The following is a 7,943-nucleotide window of genomic DNA, read 5'->3' on the forward strand; positions in this document are numbered from 1 at the left end:
GTGTTTGGATGCAAGCCCAGGCACGGTTCTGTGCAGGACCTTGTTTATCCTTTCATCGTGAGCGTTCCTGCAAACTGCTGTCTTCTCACTTACGGCTTGTTTTCAGTTTTACGTGGGGATGGTGAGGTGGGTTTCTGAAAAAACGGCGGTGAATCAGTGACCCCATGGTGTGCTGTAACTGCCAAGAGCCCTGTGGAGAATACAAACATAATTAATCAGATAAAGTGAGATATAAGAGAGGAAGGTGCATGTAGGTATACAGCAAAGGAGTTGGCAAGCTGTAAAATAGGAACTTGGGAAAAGGCGTCAAAAGGGAGAGAAGCAGAGTGATATGGAAGGATGCAGGATAGCATAGGGGCCTGAAAAATGATGGCAGGAGCTTCCAGGCTGCTCCCAGGCCCCAGTGCAGAGTAGTCTGCCAGTGCAGTGGTGCAATAGGGCAGCACAGCACAGCAGCATGACATGGAACAACACAGAACACACAGCACAGCAGCACAGCACTGCACAGACACAGCACAGCAGACACAACACAGCTCAGCACACACAGCTCAGCACACACAGCACAGCACACACAGCACAGCACACACAGCACAGACCCAGCACACACAGCACAGACACAGCACAGCACACACACAGCACACACAGCTCAGCACACACACACAGCAGACACAGCACAGCACACACAGCACACACAGCTCAGACACAGCACAGCACACACAGCACACACAGCTCAGCACACACACACAGCAGACACAGCTCAGCACACACACACAGCACACACAGCACAGCTCAGCACACACAGCACACACAGCTCAGCACACACAGCTCAGCACACACAGAACAGACACAGCACAGCACACACAGCACAGACACAGCACAGCACACACATCACAGACACAGCACAGCACACAAAGCACACACAGCTCAGCACACACAGCACAGCACAGCTCAGCACACACAGCACACACAGCACAGAAACAGCACAGCACACACAGCACAGCTCAGCACACACAGCACAGAACAGCAATAGCTCAGAGAGCACAGCAGAGCACAGCAGTCTCCTGACATCTTGTGGCTTGGCCGCAGAGCACAGCCATCCCTTCCCCCACAGCCCAGGCACGGGTGTCAGCTGGAGCTGACCTTGGCATTAACCGCAGGCACTGGAGGTTCTTATATATATCTGCATTCCTCTCACAAATGCAGGGCCACTGCCTTTCCCTCCTGTGCAAGAATGAATGGGCTCGGGTGAGCCCGTGTTTTCCCAAGTGCTTGTGTATGAGGTTTACCCAGATTTACACCAAAGAGGCTCCTAAATTGACATTGAGTATAGATGGAGTCTACCTAAACTGGATCCCAGATTCTGCACTTATCATCCTCCCTTTAACTGGTGGAACAAACCCCAGATCCAAACATCCCTAGTTTACTATAATCTCCCCCAGCCCCACCAGTTCACTGATGCTCAGATCAGGGACTGCTGATCAGAATTACTCATTTCCTTTGGTTGCAATGGCCCAGCTTCTATGCCAGTCATGCATGGTCTCTAGAGGAAAGGATAGGAATTTTAAGTATTTAATAAAGTGTACTTATTTTTAGGCACTGATTTCATTTTTAAGAAAGCATGGCTATCCAGAATGTTACATTTACACACATACAGAAATCCACACAATGCACTCTTAACCTCTATAATTTAAAAGTATTGCTGGTTCTTGAAATATTTGTGGAAGAGTCTTTTGTCTCCTCTAAGTAGCTGAGACTGACTCTGGTATTTGCCTCAGTTAGTTTCATAACTGGGAAAATTATGAATACACTGAATTTTGTAAGCAAAGAAATCAAGTAATTTTCCTCGTGTTGGTCCTGATGAATCTCCCCTGGGTTACTCATTACACTGGGCTCTTGCTCTGGGCTGAATTTGCAGTGGGAGGGCAGAGAACAGCTGGAACTGGGGCTTTTGGACACCGTGGCTGGGACTGCTGAGAGCTCAGGCTGGAGTTCTGGAGGTGCTGATTGATGAGGAAGGAGAAGGAAATGAGCTTCTTCTCGGCTATTTCTTGCAAGTGTGTTTTGCACATTATGTTCCACAGATTGGCAAAATATGGTGCCGAGGAAAAGACACACGGCCAGTATTGACCATTCGTTCTTTGGCAGCCCTCCTTGTGGGAGTAACTTCCACAGCCCACTCCCTTCCCTCATTTAGGAGGCACGGTTCAAAGGGGGAAGGAAACGAGATGGAAACGGGGGAGAGGGCTCACACTGAAGTGGAGCAGTTCCCTGAGGGGAAAGCTGTGGCCAGTATTAGGGCTAGAGAAAGATTATCAGTGCTTACCAAGAAGCTTAGCAGGAAATACATGGAGAAAGTCATATAGTCAGTTTGTAAGAATTCATCCACATTCCCATTCTCCTCCCATTCTTTTACACTCTGAAATTTAACCTCTGAGGAGACCATGCTGCAGGAATGGCAGTGGAGGGAGACAGAGCAGTGTGGCTGGGAAGCACTTTGGGAAGCTGAAATTTCATTTTCCTTCATGTCTGTGGGAATCCCAGCAGATCTGCACCATAGGGAGGTAGGTACACTGCTTCAGCTGCCACTGCACCCTCCACTTTACCGTTTGGATACACACATGTCCAGCAAGGGCTGTTCTGGGAAAAATCAAGGTATTAAAAAAGATCCATCTGTCCAGTTTCAGTCTGAAAAACTCTGGAATGGATGAAGTGGCACTAACACATGAGAGGTTTCTCCCAATCCTCACTATTTTTCAATGCACTTAAATCTTGTAATTTAAGAAACATGCAAAGGAGTAAACTTTCACATACTTCTTACAATGTCTTTGAATTTGTCATAGTCTTGGCTGAAAATAGAAGTGGAGCTGATGGGCAGATGCTGTATTCTGTGATGAAACTTGCACCAAGGTTTTATAAAATAAATTGCCCTTGACTTCATGTTACCCAAATGACAGTTGTGGTTGCTGCAGCAGTGACAGCAGGACAGACAGATCATGTCCAGTTCAGCTCTATCAGTCCCTTTGTTAAAGGCTTCTGCAATTAGACAATTGACTATTTGTGCCTTGTGGCTCCTCTCGCAAGAGAAGTTATAAACTGAAAGTGATACTGAGTGTTATACAAAGGAGAAACAAGGCTCAAAAATGGAAGGAATTAAAAACAAACAAAAAAATCCCCTTTTAAATATATGTAATTATATAAAAATGTGTGTGTGTGTGTACACACACCCACATGCAGAGCCAAACATATGTGAAAACATGTTTCATTCAACAAAAGAAATTACATTTTTGAAAATACATATTCAGTATTCTGTTGCTGCAAACCAAAGTCATATGTTTATCTCGACTGCTAAAGAAGGTGAAGGCAGCTGCAATTTGAGCTTCTCTGCACTGGCCAGCTGGTAGCCTAAAGCCAGAGAACAGGAAGGGGGAGGTGAATTATCCCCACTGGTTGGTCTTAGAAGTGGTCACTGCACAGGGTAGTTTTGGAATTCCAAGCGTTATGATTCCTGTAGGAACTGCTGGGCTAACACTGGTTTATATTTTCTTAAGACCAAATGGTGTCTGGAAGCTCAGCATCAGGTAACCTCCAGCACCACACACAGGTTCAGGGCCACCTGTACAGAAACAAATGCATCACTTAGTTATTCCACACTACCCATTTGTTTCTCTCAGTTGTCTTTGAATCACCATAACTGTCAAGATGCTGTAAGTGGTATTCACTTAAAAACACAGGAGTATGGGAGCATCCTTAGAAATTAGAAACATCAAGCAGGTCAGGTCAAACTCCTTAGAGTGTCTTTAGAGGACACCCTACACTTGAGTGTACAGGAGAGAGAACTGTTACCTTGCTCCTGCAGCTGTTTGTGGAGAGCTGGCACAATGGCACGGACAGGGGGCTCACTTGAATGGGCAACAAGAAAAAAGAACTGGAAGGAGGGGATGGGACTTATATCCATTTCATTATATTCAGTGACAAAATGGTGCATATAAGCTGGTTACAGCTGGGTTTCTTGAGTGAGCCCAAGGCCCGGTGTGTATGTGGCTCCCGATTACCCTGTGCGATACCTGGGGGTGGGAGCCCTCACATCAGTGCACTTTAATAGCAACATGCAGCCTGTTTGTCACCACTCTGAATTGGCTCTGGTGATTTCTTTATTCATCCTTTTTCTGCACCCAGGTTTTATGATTTCCAAACCACAATGTAAAAGCTGTTCAGCTCCTAACCAGCCATGTGGAAAAGCAATGTTGAATATATATGCATGCACCGTGTCTGGAAGCATTGCCATATTTTTCTCTGAAGAATTTGTTTAGGTTACATAAAAGAAATAGGCAGGAACCCTTGGGTTTTCATTTGGTGGTTCTCCCTCTGTTCTGCTTGGCTTCTCAGCTTTCAATAGATCCCAAGGTCAGGCTGTTATTTGTTGCTAGGCCAAAGTGGCAACCTCCCACCCTAACAATGCTGCTATCTTCATATCATCTGAGCTATGGGGGCCACATTGTGATGCTTTGGCAGTGTTGCTAGGGAGGTTGCTAGGTTAGACTGATGTCACTATGTGGGTTATAAATTGCCTTTACCCTGCTGGCCCTAACTTGGCCCCTAACACAATGATCTAGTGGATGGCATCAAAGTGCTCAGATGAGACATTGGAGCAACATCTTCGGATCCTGAACTTGGCAGCAAATGCATGTTGTAGCCATTCAGCAAAGGAACCCACTTGTAATCTAGAGAAGAAAATAAACAATTGTCTAAAATACATTCTTTCATGTCCAGAAATTAACAAAACTGATGAAAAATACCCAGTCTCTGACCCACATACATGCACTAAGCCCAAGGTTTTCCCTTAACACAGGCTGTGTGCCCTTTACATGCCCCGCTATTGAGAAGAGGAAGGAAGTTTTATAAAGATGAAAGTGAGAGCTGAGGAGATGAGATAGGTGAACTGACAATTTCCCAGTTTTGAGTACTGTGTGTCACAATCACAACTCTACTAAAATGTACCAAAACCTTTATTATCACAAAAGTGCCATTCCACGCAGTCAAATTATTTGCACGTTTCTAGTTTGTGACCTCAAGGGACTTTCTAATCTTCCCTGTTGGAAAAAAATAATAATAGCTGGAGAATAATTTTAATTGATTTTTCAGTAGATTAACATATCAGATTTAGAAATTCCATGTTCTGCAAAATATAGATGCCTCTGTGTGCGTGTGTGCACACACATGTGCTCATGTGTGCACCTCATTTATTTTGAAAAGGAATAAATACAAATAGATAAACATGCATGCCCTTCAGAGCTGTTCTGGTTTGATAAGTAAATACATCATTAGACAGGCTTTGCTTTATGCACGATGTCTTGATATGCTTTAGCTGCACACCTCTCATTAGCACTAATGAAATTTGTGTGGCTAAATCCCCATGCATTGTGTTGAACATACACCTTAGTATATTTGTAATTAATTTTTAAAGACTGCAGACCAGAACACAGCTCCTACAGTGCCGTGTGAATCCATAGGGTGTATACATATTTATAAATGTTTTAAAAATGCATATTATATTTCACCCACAGAGCATAACATCTCTGCTGGCTGGAAACATGTATTAAAGAAGGTAACAAAAATCCAGAGGAAATGTCTTTGAAAAATAGTTAATACACATGGGCTACAGCTGCCTTTTAAAGATTAATTTCTTGGCCATTTACAATGTGGCTTTTATTATCAAAAGCCAATGGACCATATTACAGAAAATCTTGCTTTGTAAATTCCTTTTGCTCTTCTTGGGCCTGATTCTGTTATGCAGATTTCGGGCCTTTCCTTTGCAGACTTACCCTGTCATGTGCTGAGGGCTGGACCTGGGCTGCCACAGGTTAGTGTGTGCCCTCCTGAGCTGTCACTGCAGTCAGCAGCGTTCCTTGTGCATGTACTAGTGCAGTTAAAGAGAGGTAAAAGATGGAGATCTGAGTCTTTGTTTAAAATGTGGTTTGCAAGGCTGCAAACATGAGCATAATGTTGCAGAGTCATACACATGGGTGTAGACATTTGCATGCATTAAATATGTGGAAGAGTTTAGAGAGCTGGAATCATACTTTTAAAAATGTGGTCTTATTGAAGCTGCACTAGTTCTAACTGGATTATTATAATTTCTTTCAGTTGTTGATTTCCTATAGCGTTTGAAAATTAACTAAAGACTGTCTCAACAACACTTATGCTTGCTCTGTATCTTCTTTTTCCTTCTCCTGGCCTTCCCCTTTTCTTTTCTCAAGACTTCCAGAATTTAGCTTAGTGCCATGTACTCCTTCATTTCAATATGGGACTGGACAGAATGCAAAAGCACACACCTCTGTGTACACAGCAAATCCTGGCCTGTCTCTGTTTCAGCCTGTACTCAGCAAATTTCTGATATGCAAAGAATTTGGGGAGCCCATCCATGGGCTCTCTGGGCCTCCTCAGAGCCAAACCCAGACCTTTCCAGGCTACTTTTAAACCCATAAAAAGCGAGGGTAGGAGTGGAGGGGGAGGATGAAGCCAGTAACTGCTGAATCCTGCCAGGTAGTAGCCCAGGGAAGAGCGAAGAATCTACAGGCTCAGAGCTGTATTAAGGACGATAAATTGCTGTTACTCCTTAACAAGCCATGAGAGGATGGAGAATCTGCTGGGGTGGATCCCAGACGTGGGCGAGTGCCTTTCCCAGAGCAGAGGCTTGTCCTCTGTGACCTTGGGCAAATCATTTAACCTCTCTCCATATCACTGTTCTGTTTCTGAAATGAAAATAAACGGCAGTAATGCACCAGAAAAGCTAAATGTGCTGGTGATTATGAGGGGCTCAGAAGAGAATGAAGGTGAGATAAATACTTTAGACAGATAAAAATAATCCTTCCTCAACTCCTGTGAAACCTCCAAACATTAAACTCAGCTCCTTGGAATGACAGACAGGATGTATCCCTCAAAAACCAGGATGGCTTGCATTTTATCATTACTGTATAAGCAGATGAGGTTTTTCCAGGGGACTTTTGTTCTTATTCCTGTAGTAGCACTCAGAGTGATGTTTCCATATTTGCAGCACTGGTGTGCAGGGCACTCCAAGGTGAGTGTATCCTCTATTTCAGTAGAGGATTCACTCGCTGACTGGAGCCATTGGCTCAGGTCTTTGTCTGGTGATACAGTGTCTTGCATTAACATTGCAATATTCATTTCTTGGAAAGTGTTAAAATCTAATACGTAAATGTTAATTTTTTTTTTAACGTGCTCCCGGGGCTTTTTCATCTATGCCAGAATTAAGTGCAAAGGGAATTTTTACAGCCAACTTGTAAATTCCTGACAAGAGCAGTTTATAATAGAAGTGTTGACATAACCTTAACTACAGTGACAACTGAAGCTGGTTTGTTAGGAAAGCAGCAAATAATTTTCTTGCAGGAAAGCAGGAGTTGGGCACAGAAGGTGAGGCAGCTAAATTTTTTTTTCCCTGAGAATCCCCGGAGGCTATTGTGTGAGACAGCATGTGAAATGAAGCTGAAGCAAATCACATAGCAGGCAGAAGAAACATTGTGGAATTTGCTCATTTTCATGAAGGAGAAGGTGCAGGTTATCCTCTTATAATTTTTTTTACAAGCTGTGTTTCTCCCCTCAGAGGTAATGATGAGGGTCTTATAGCAAGTCAGTGCTTGCTTTTGGCCGTTCAGCTGTCTCTTCATTCTTTCTCCCTGAACACCTAAAGCAGTCAGGAATGAACTCTGGTGCCTTAACTCCGTGCCTTCAACAGAAGCAGGAGCCAGCCCTTTGTTTGCAATCCATTTGTGTCTCTTACAAGCAATAATTTTTTTAAAAGTCACTAAATCTTATTTCCATGAGTTACCTGCAAGAATTCAAAACCTGAGAACTTAACCACAGGAATAGATGGACAAGCCTTTGTGCAGCCAGGCTGAGCCACAATAAACATTGCTGTCACTTAA

Source organism: Manacus candei, unplaced genomic scaffold, assembly GCF_025592945.1.
Source record: "Manacus candei isolate 608988 ecotype Guabito, Panama unplaced genomic scaffold, ASM2559294v1 h1tg000020l, whole genome shotgun sequence".
In the NCBI taxonomy this organism is placed as follows: Eukaryota; Metazoa; Chordata; class Aves; order Passeriformes; family Pipridae; genus Manacus; species Manacus candei.